The sequence below is a fragment of the Vicugna pacos genome, unplaced genomic scaffold (assembly GCF_048564905.1).
Source record: "Vicugna pacos unplaced genomic scaffold, VicPac4 scaffold_116, whole genome shotgun sequence".
In the NCBI taxonomy this organism is placed as follows: domain Eukaryota; kingdom Metazoa; phylum Chordata; class Mammalia; order Artiodactyla; family Camelidae; genus Vicugna; species Vicugna pacos.
The window spans coordinates 231,434-243,053 of record NW_027328796.1 but is presented as its reverse complement, the minus strand read 5'-3'; the positions used below and the strand labels follow the sequence as shown (position 1 = coordinate 243,053).

The window sequence follows — 11,620 nt, the reverse complement described above, 5'->3', positions numbered from 1 at the left end:
GATTTTTCCATCACAAAATCTGAAAAAATTTCCTGCAGCTGAAAAAGAGGTCTCCAGAGGTCAATGCCCATATGGTGGTTCCCGAAGAGAGCCCCTGGTTAGGGGGACCCTCACCAACACTCACGGGACATCCGGTATGTTACAGGGTCGACCACCCCCAACAAGAGTTTGCTGTGACACCAAGGCACGCACAGCATCCCTGCTCACTAAATTGTAGTTGTAATCCGTTATTAAGAAGCAAAAATAAAAAAAAAATTCTCATGTTTCTTACTAAAATTATTTATGAGTTAGAAAAAGAAATTGTAAAAGAAAAGAACAAATTTGACTCCATGTTAGATGTGTTCGTTTGGCTTTAAACCTGTACCTTGTTTTCTAGGCTCCGACTTGCTATTTCTGCACCTTTTGTAAAAAAAAGTTGCCTTTAGCCTGAAATATCCAGGACAGCCTATTCTCCGGGCTCTGATCTTTAAGGATATTAGCTCTTCTACACTTATGTACAGATGGCAAGTTGCAAAATAGATAATAACCTTTCTTTCATTTGGAGGTTTTACGGGGGCACCTTAATTTGACCCACCATGGACAGCTGCAGGAACAAAGGATTCCTAGGACAAACAATTCGTACAGCGAGAAGTTTGCAACAACCAACCACATCCCCGCCGCTTTTTAGTATAAAAGGAGACTGAATTCTGCTTTGGGGAAGAGAGTTCTACTGGATATCAATATGCCATTTTCTGGGTCTGCCAGATTTTCAAATGAAGTCACTATTCCTTACTCCAACATCTCATCTCCCCATTTATTGGCCTGTCATGCAGCAAGCAGAACGAGTTTGGACTTGGTAACAAAATGACTGCATTAGAGGTAGTATGTCTCCACTGTTTCCTCATTTCCAGTATGTCACAACCTATCAATTTTATATGCTGTTTAACAACATGACAAAGACCTATTATACGGAATTGATTCCACAGAAATAAAATTATTTCTACTCCCTCAAGACTTTTTTCTTTTCTATTTTATTTTGTTTTGCTTATTGAAAAGAAAATAAAAGTCAAATCATTTTATTTCATGTATTTTTATAGCTACATAATGTAAATACTACAAAAATATTTAAATTGCAATAAAACTTGTTAATATATTTGTATAAAGATATATAAACAATCAATGCAGATTAGGAAAGGAGTAGATATTTACTAAAAATCTACTGCACATCCAGTCTTTTACAAGCATATCCTGGAATATAAGCTCTATTATCCAGGGGTCCCCCACCCCCATTCTCACTGCCGATTCCCTTAGTAATCAACTACCAAGGCACCAGCATAGAACCATGCGATAGCTATTTTAGGTATAAATGAATGAATTAGCTCATTCAATTCTAAAACAGAAACCTTAAAATAAATACTGAACTTATTTACAGATAAACAAATTTGGACACAAAAAAGTACAGTTTCTCCCCCAAGACACAAAGATAATAATTGGTAAAGGCAAGATTTGAACTAATCTGCCTGATTATAAAGCTAAGGTGGAAATCCCCTTCAATTGTGTAGGTCCAGCAGCACAGCCCATCACCCTATCTTTGTTCAGATCTGGCTTTAGACAGCCTGAGACAGCACCCCATTCCTATGGAACTCGAGGGGAAACGATAACAATAAGGATTTTATATTCAGTAGTTTCTTAGGTCTCAATTATATAAAGTGTCAGCAGGTCAGCAGAAAACTCTGGGAAATATGAGTGGGTCCAGAGCTTTTCGCTGATAAGAAACTCAATCTATCAGGACAGAGTGACCTTCCCATGAGTGGCCTCATGAACATAAACTAAAGGCAGCTGAAATGAAAACTAGCAAGAACATGGAAGTGAAGCAGGAAGGATCCCTACTATCCCCTGCCCAGTTGCCTCTTCACCCGCGTGGACAAGATGGCAGAAGACCCAGGTTCTTGTCTAAGTTACAACATCATGGATTCTCACCCATAAAATGTTGCGACTCTATGCTGTCTTAAGTCCTTTACAACTAAAATATGATGACACCAATATCTCAGCGGAATGTCTATGTCTCCACTTTCTCTCTTCTATTAGGAGACTATATCTATGGCCACAAACAGAAATTCAATTAAAAACACCATGCACGAAGCCTGGTGAAAGTCTGTGTAAGAGACATTGTTCTCACTCTCTGTGAATGAAAACTCAGAAAAAGTGGACCTTCTCCCTCTGTAAGTGGGAGGTAGACTGATTTTGTGTGTGTGTGTGTTTGCACGCACATGTGTGTGTGTAAATCATATAAAATATATTCTGGGATTTGCAGTTTTTTTTATGATACTATCATTTCATGAGGATGAGCCAACCTTTAAAGTAATTTGAATCTATTTTTCTGAGAGGCTCTTTTGGTGGAGGATGGGAAAGGGGAAAGGAAAGGAGGAAAGAAGTAAATGAAGCAAAGCTGTAAGAATACTGCTAGGGAAAGGCAAGACATTAATTTTGTTCCTACTTGCATCACACACAAATTAGGGACTGGCTTTCCCCCATGTCTTGTCAAGCACTGAGCTGCAGAAGAACAGGCGACAGCCCATTTCTCACTGAGCTTGTGACTGTATGTGACATCTTATAGACACAAATTATTTAACCTGATCAAACACTCTAGCAGCAGGATGTAATTCTCCTAATTTGAGAGACAAGAAAACAGGAAGTGAAAGACGGTATATAGCTTGACAAAAGTCAGAGGACAAGTAAACTAAAGAGGATGAATTCAAACTCAGATCTGAATGCAGAGTCTGATATTCCCACTCCCAGGGCTGGAAAATCCTTAACACAAGGTTCCCCAGCTCCTCTGCATTGTTCCTGACACCAAGCATTTCCCATGGCGATGGTCTCCAATTCTCAGACACAGTGCTCTGTGCAGCCAATAACCTCCATTCGACCTTGATCATCTACCTGCCACGCCTACCAGGCTTCACCATACAGGCAGGAAAGCTGGATTTCAAGTGCATACAAAGCCACCCTGGTTTAAGCTGGACTGTTTATCAGCTTTTCCAGCATAAAGGCAGCCATGAAAGTGCTCACAGTTTGTACATGAGCCACACTACCTCTCTCCATCTGTCTCCCCACCTATACTACTTAGCTATGACCATTTTGAGAATCTTGGAAACAAATTTTTAAAAACAGAAAAGAAAGGATTCTGTAACAAGTACTTAATACTTACAATTTTAAATGAGAAGTTACAAAGTGAGTATTTACAAACCGAATCTGCCTTCCTAGGTGTCAGTTTTAACAGTTAAAAAATATAATAGCAAAAATTTCTCACTTAAAAAATTAACAAAAACATCAACAATAATCTGGAATAAACTCAAAAACAATGCCCATGTTGTACATAGAGAAAGTACAGGACTGTACTGAGGGGTAAAGTAAAAGTGTGAAAGTAGAGACATCAACCTTTTGTATGGAGGAAAGCAGTTTTAAAGATGTACGTTCTCCTAAAGATAATTCAAAATTACTAAAAAATCCCATGACAACACTTATCTTTTTTTTTAACTTGAAAAAATTATATTAGAATTCTTCAGGAATAATAAAGTCATAATACAAGCCAAGAAATTTAGGGATCGAAAAAAGAATCAAAAAATTCAGACTGTAATATATTAAATAAATTTTTACAATATGTAAGATATAGTGCTAGAGTAAGAAAGTAAGATTGACAGAAATAGATCATGAGCTCAAAAAGAGACTCTAGTATACATAAGTATTTTTTACAGGTGGGATTTCAAATTAAAAAGCAAAGTATGAATTTAATAATTGTCTTGTTACAATCAGAGAATACCTGGAAAAAACAAATTCTATTCCCGTCAAAATGACCACAAGAAAAATTACAGAAAATGATGTAAATATTAGAAAGTACTAATAAGAGCAAATACAACTCTTTGCTCATATCAATTCAGCTTCTCCTCACTGTAACAAGTACCATTATCATCTCCATCTTAGAGATTAAAAAAACCTACAGAAGAAATTTATACCATTATAAGAAAGCATTTCTAAGAATAAAACCCAAAAAGAAGACATTTACTATCTTAAGATTATTTTGGGCCACAACAATAATGAACCTACTGAACAAAATGAAAGGCAAGAAATGACAAGTAAAAGCTCTCTGATACATGTTGATGAAGACAAGGGGTTAATGTTCATAATACACATTGAGCTGTCACAAAGCAGCAAGAAGCTCCCCCACTTAAATGTTTGCAAAGGACAAAAGGAATCATTCACTTTTTAAAAGTCAGATGGCTAATGAGTGAAAAATGCTCAAAACCTCACTGGTCATCAAGTGCAAACTAAAATAATGAAAATCATTTTGCTCGTCATATTGGCAAATATGTTTAAAAGATATTATAGCTAGTGTCCATCTTTGAGACAACAAACTGTGAGCGATCTTTTGGAGGATGACATGTCAATGGATATGTAAACTCTGAAAAACGTGTGTGCACACAGGCTGAACTCCACTTTTAGGAATCGTTACATTTAGAAAAAATCAGTTCAAAAAGATGTACTCATCAGAACATTTGCACAGCACTGTTTACAATGGTGGGAAGAAATGCTGAAGTGAAATCATATCCAGCGATAGAGAATTGGTTACATAAGTTATTCTACATCTTTTCATGCCCCACAGGAGAAGGAATTTCAAGATTCACTTGAAAGCATCCTGTGATGTATGAAGTTGTCACATCCAAGGACTAAATTTCCAGAAACCTTAGCTAAAGGAATACTCATACAAGATCACAGGAATGTTTGTACAAGAAGGATGCCAGTCAAACACCCTTTCTGACAGTGGAAAATGGAGAAAACTTAAGTGTTCACCATCAAGACAATGATGCGGTAAATCACGGAGAGCTGTGGGCACTAAAGTTGCAGCGTTTCAGCGTGGTCCAAGGCCTTGTCCACAGTACTCTCCCACGAAAGGTGTCGTTACACAAGAGACCAAACCTGCACATCAGGAGACCCCTTTACTCTATCTGAAAGGACCGGGTGAGTCTGGAGTGGGAGGAGGTCTATGATATATACGTTAGTGAATAAACCGAGCTACAGAAAACATATAGTATGGCCTTATTTTTCAATAAAGCATATATACACACACATATACATAGATTTCTCATATACGTGTATGTATGTGTGTATATATATATGACAAAGGCATAAAGGTCATGAAATATATACTCCACATTGTCAGCAGCTTTTACTCTCAGGAAAAAAGGGGAAGGGAAGTAGGGGACTTTCGGTACCACCACAGTTCTCTTTTCAGAATTTCAATTAAGTATACTTGGAATTTAAAAGTTTACTTAAGTACAAACTAAAATGGACGATGCCTCCACAAAACAGAATGCTATACTGGTCATTAAAAATCATGTCAGGGGAGATAGAATATTGTAGAAAAATGTGTAATAAGCCGAATGGAAAATGGAGGTCTCCACACAGTAAACAGGCACACAGTGCTCACTGGTTTTTATGACACAGCTGATACACAATGATGAAAAGAACAGAAAATAGATGTTAAAGTGTTAATTATTATCTTTGAGTACTGGGACCAGGATAGACCCTTTTGACTCTTTTTTCAGACTTTTATATTAAATACACATTATTTTTCATCTGAAAAATGCATTTTTAGATGTCTAGTACCACACATTGGAAAAAATACATGAGTAGTTACAGAAACAAATAACTAGGAGACACCGCAGCACCGTCACACAGTGTAGAAAGGGCGATCCTGAATAACACCACGCAGTAACATAAGGACCCACAAAGTGAGAGCACCTGCTGTAACAGGACGCGGCTCCCTTCCATTTGTCAGTTGTGTCTTCAGGGCTGAGGCATTTCTGAGCACGGCCAGTGTCAGTGCTGGTGTCTGGATGGATGCCACTGGAGGTGAGGGCACCTGCAAGCCGAGAGGAAGAACAGAAGTAATCCTCTGCTTTTTCTGTCTTGTTTCTTTGTTACTTTTAAAGAGAGGCATAAATAAGATAAACTGAATCTTCCTTACTGAAATTTCACTAATGAAGCCATTTTTAAAGTGTTCACAACTTATATTCTGCCTATAACTGTCTTTTCAAAAAAGCCTCATATTTATTAAATGTTAATTAACTCAGTTAATTAACTACATGTTGAAACCTTTTAAAAAACATGAAATGCACTACGTGAAAGCACCACACATGCAGTGACTAGCTCAGCTGTCTTTACGGCAGTGCAGTCAGCCCCCACCATCCCGAGACCCTGAACTCCTGATGCTGGGAAGAGAGCACGCTGCTTCCTCAGATGGAGAGAAACGGTAAAAGCATTTTCTGAAATCTACAGCACTGACAAAACATAACTGCTTAATCCCAGGCTCCTTGGAGGCTGTCATTTTCCGTTTCTGGCCAACACCCGTCAATGAGCAGAACCACCCCATTCCCGAGTCATGGGACTCACGTGGGCAGCAGTTTTGGAGAAATTTCCAGTTATAGAATGTTAACCAACTATACATAAAACTCTGAAAAAGAAAAGATGCAATACTCAGATTTTGGAAGACACTCAAAATATTCTCCTAAGTCTTAGTATTTGGAAAGGCTGGGCTTCTCCTAAGCCACTTATTTATTTCACAGCCAGTGAGCATCTCCCACAAACCCTGCTTCCCTGTGTGTGCTGGGAGCCTCAGGAACATTGATGCTGTCTATCTTATAAGTCACAAGGCAGAGGCGTGTGTCTCACGCCTGCAACTCTCACACAGGCTCAACTCCGAGCCTCAATTTGTGAACTTGGCCCCATTTTCTCACCTGTTTATTTGGTATCTGTTCTTCTGTAAGCTGCCTGAAGTGCTTCTTGGAACAAGTCAGAAGAATGAGTGGGTAGAGAAATGGACAGATGGACAGGTGAGAGATGGGCAGACAAACAGGGAGACTCCAAGAGAAGGGGAGCAAACAAAATTTCCTATGCAAAACCCTCTTCTAGTCAAGGAAGAAAACCATCACGAAGAAGTGTGAAGAGGCAGGTGGCTTAGGACTGTTTCCTGGATTCCATCAAAAGTCACACCACGTGATGAGAGGGTAGAAGTATAAATAATAAAAGAAAAAAAGCATGCATGTTTGAAAAATATATCTACATTATGTACTTTCTAAAGAATAGATTTATATCAGCAAGGCTCAATAACACAATCTTTGGGTATTTACAGAAGTGAGAATCCCATCTCCAATCCGCAAGACATCCCTTCGGAGCACTGAGGGTCTACACGGTGCGATCATAAAGCCGTAACCGCAAAAGCTGTGCTATCCTGCACTTACGAGGAACGAGCAGCTGTGCTTGGCCTGCCCACGCGCGTCGTTTACAACCCACAGCACCTCTACGGGGGAGGGATGACTAGCGAGCCCTGTCTCTGCAGGAAAGAAAAAAGTCCGGGAGAGGCTAAGCCGACCTACAAGTTCTCCATTTCACAGGACTTGTCACTCCAGAGCAGGACTCGAACTCGGCCCACGTTTGTAACCACAGTACTACCGTAATTTATGTGCTTTTTGTGTGTATAATACATTTGTTTCTGGCATGAAAGTGTATTTAATAAATGATCGGTTGTCTTGTATACTTCATTAGCTCACAATCTTTATATTTTTGAATTGTACTCTTCCCCTGGAGAAATGAACGGAAAGAGCAGTGGTCAGAATGAGGTGGGGCTTCATTCTTTATCTGTTACCTCATCTCATCCAAGTCCCCAAGCAGGGAGAAGGAGCAAATGTTCTCTTCATCTTTTAAAGAGAGGGCTCCAGTGATGGTGATTTACTCAACTCCAAAACTAAGTCTGGGGGAAGGGCACATGCAGCAACGAGAGCAGTATCACCTGTAGGAAGGCAAAAAGAGCTCAGGGGATGGCTCAATGGGTCAGCCTGATTTAATTTCAATTGATAATTCAATAACACACTCTAAAAATACTAGCATGCAATGGATTTGCTCTTTCTTGACATCTAGCAAGTTTCCACAGCCGACATGTAACATTATCATGAACTAGTGAAAAGAAGAGTCCACAGACAAGGAAAATCAATGCCACAGGCAGGCTGAAACCCAGGCTGGAGGAAAGGAAGAGAAAGGGCATATTTAAGAAGAGGGGAAAGTCTGGGAAAAAGACATCATCACAAGGACTCTCAAGCGTCATCCAGCAATCATATAATCATTCTTTCAAGAGAGAGTTACTTAGGTCCTATTTTGTGCTAGATTTTACAAAGGGCAAAGAGAGACCACAGCGTCCATGGTGGCAGCAAGTTGAGGGGCTATAATACAATTCTAATCTTGGTACCTTGCACAATTGTCCTCAGTATAAAGGCAAAAATTAAAGTAAAATAATACTATGTAAACCATACACATTGCTGAAATAAATTAAAGAAGACCTAAATACCTGGAAAGACAAACCACACAAATTCCTGGATCACATGACAATATTCTTGGGATGGCAGTGCTCCCCAGAGTGAAGCACACATACAACGTGGTCTTGATCACAATCCCAGCGGGCTCCTCAGCAATAACTGACTAGCTTCTGCTACAATTCATATGGGAATTCGAGGGTCTCAGTAACCAAAACGTACCTGAAAGAGTAGAACAAAGTGAGAGGACTTGTAATTCTCAATTTCAAACATTACAACTGTATCTACAAGTGAGATTAGAGGCCATTTTTAAGGTATTATTGTGTTTATCCTTATTTTCTAAATTCTGTACAACGAATATACCTGTTAGAATAAGAAAAATAAAAACTAAAGTATCTTTTAAAACATGCACACCGATTCATTCATTGGGGAAAATTATTTTAACTATAAAGAGGTAAACAAATATCTAGTGAAAAAGGACCACTTAAAAACAAGTCTGCATTTACAATTTTCATAAATTGAAAACTGAAAAGCACAAACACATCAAATTTCTAGGAAGACTGGTGAAACATATTAATAATTATTTTCAAAAATTCTAATTGCACAATGAAAACACAAGAAAGAGAAAATCGTGATTGACAGGAAACTGCGAACACGTGGAGAGCAAAGGCCTTGAAATCACTGTTCCTTTAACTCTGCTACTAGCTCAATAGGAGAGGAAATTCCTCACTGAGGGGACAGTGGAATCCCATGCATAAGATAGGATACACAGTACAAACTGCAGTAGTATCGGGAGTGAATATGTTAGAAGAATTCTGAAGTTACAACATTGCTGAAAAACTATAAAAACACTGACAGACAGATTAAAACACACAGTCATACATATTATATAGAAACATGAACTCTGCTCCCATGTTGCATAGAAATACAAACATATTTGTTCATTTATGGGCACTGATTACTTTATCCCAGGTAGAATATTTCAACTAAAACAAATAATCAATATTACACTCCTATTGTCAAATGTACTTGATAACTTACTCTGCTATGTAACCATATGTGTCTAAGATAGATCTAAAATTAGTGAAAAAGAGCTTTGTATGGTTTCTTGAATTCTTCTCAAAATTCCAAGCTTAATTTTAAAATAGATCTGAGCAGTATTTCTATATTATCTTTTCCCTTGTGAAATGAACAACATAGTCTGTTGTCAAAATTCTGTCCTTACAATGATTCACGAGCACCATATCCTCACAAAACTGCTGGACAGCAAGTCACTATCCAGACACTGTGACCAAATAAATGAAACAGAAGGAAGACAGTGATCCTATTCTGGAGGGCTTATAGTCTGTGTCAACACTGGGGTTTTTACTTGATTGGTTTGATTGGGTAGCAAAATAAAATCAATCAAGTACTTTCTTTGAGCATTCTATAAGTCATGACTGTTTTTAGTGTCATTAGCAGGAAAGACTTAAGCATGACTTGGTTAGGTCAACTAGCAACAATCATCACTGGAGAGTGAGTAATAAAGAAGTTAACTGATAGCAATGCTTCTGCCTACATGAGACCTAAAATAAATCTACACTGATATCCGAAAGGAAAATAAGGAGATGAGGTCCCCAATGAGAAAACAAACTAACAAGAAATCAAAAAATGAAAGTCATTTTCATTAACGATTCCAGGCAGTAGTGGAGCATGGTGGTGAAGATCACAAATGCTGGGGACAAACATGAGGGTCTGAAATCCCACAGCACTAGGTAGATGTGACACTGATATTTCAGTGAAATTTTCTGCATCTCAGTCTCCTATCCATAGACTGGGGACAACAACTGCACCCATCTCCTATAACGGTCCTAAGAATTAAGTTATTTTATATATAAAAGCTTAAATAAAATACCTCAGAGTTTAAATAATACCCCAAAAGCACAAGAAACAAAGAAAACAGAGACAAATTGCAGTTCATCAAAATTTAAAACTTTGCTTCAAAGGGCACCATCCAGAAAGTGAAACAACAACACAGAGGAGAAAATTTTTTCAAATCACTTATCTGGTAAGGAATTTGTATCTCAAAATGAAGAAAAAAAACCCCTACAACTCAACAATAAAAAGGCAACTCAATTAAAAGGTTAATAAAGTATCTGAAAAGGTATTTTTCAAGGAAAATATACAAATGTCCATAAAACACAATGTAATGATGTTCAATAGCATTAGCTGTAAGGGAAATCAAGTCAAAACCACTAGGAGAAACCGCTTCACACTCACTACAATAGGGTATAATAAAAAAAAAAGCGTAACAAGCACTAAAGAGGACACAGAGGAAGCGGAGCACGCAGCCCTTGCTGGTGAGGATGTAACACAGCGTGGCCACTTTGGAAAACAGCCTGGCAGGGCCTCAGAGAGTTGAACATTTCGTTTCTGACTTACCCAGCAATTCTGCTCTCTGGGCACACACGTAAGAGAACTGAAAACAAATATCCACATAAATAATACCACATGAGTGTTCACGGCGACATTACTCATCACAGCCAAAAACAGAAACAACCCAAATGCGTATCACCTGATGAATGGGTAAACAGTGGGGCCCAGCCATAGAGTGGAATGTTATTCAGCAATAGCATAGCATAGAATAGTGACTAAGGCCACAACATGAGCAAATATTGAAAACGTTACTCAGTGTGAAAGAAGTCAGTCACAATAGACGTTTCCACTTATATGAAGTGACTCGATTTACATGAAATGTCCAGCACAGGCAAATCCACAGAGAGAAAAGTGGCTCCTTGGGGCTGGGGGAGGATGGGGAAGATGAGAATGTCTGTTTATGCATACAGGGCTTCCTGTTGGGGGGATGAAAATATTCTAAGATTGAATGGGACGCACAATTCTGGGCATAGAGTAAAAACCGATGTACATTTTAATGGGTGAATTGTATTAAAACTCTTAAGAACAAAAGGACCTTGGGCCAGTATCTTCCATAGTAAATGCAAATTGCTAACTTTTATTAGAGGAAAAAGAAACTGCTCTCAGCATGAAAGCAGGAGATCAGCAAATGTGAGTTAACCGAAATTGGACAAGAGCATTTCACTTGAAACAGTTGCTGAGTGTACACGAAATATTCAGAAATAGGAAAATCACCTTGACATCACGAGGAAGCATTCTGTTTCAAATACAGATCAAGGATTCGGCAAGCCCAGCTGCCAGAAATGACCAGAGAAGAAACCTGGTTTATAAAACTAGCACCAGAGACAACAAGGAATGGTGATGAGGAAAGCAGGCGGCAAATA

The 11,620-nt window shown here is 38.5% G+C and overlaps 1 protein-coding gene across 1 annotated transcript in view; it reads right to left on the bottom strand.

The window, feature by feature from the left end:
- Nucleotides 1-5,827: 5,827 nt before the first annotated feature.
- Nucleotides 5,828-11,620, bottom strand: part of LOC140694982 (uncharacterized) — a 151,108-nt gene continuing 145,315 nt past the window's right edge. Inside the window, exons 16-19 of the mRNA XM_072957975.1 lie at nucleotides 8,378-8,564; nucleotides 7,682-7,825; nucleotides 6,333-6,490; nucleotides 5,828-5,899 (exon numbers count right to left, since the gene is read on the bottom strand). The gene's annotated coding sequence lies outside the window, so the exon portion shown is untranslated. The remainder of the gene's footprint in view (nucleotides 5,900-6,332; nucleotides 6,491-7,681; nucleotides 7,826-8,377; nucleotides 8,565-11,620) is intronic.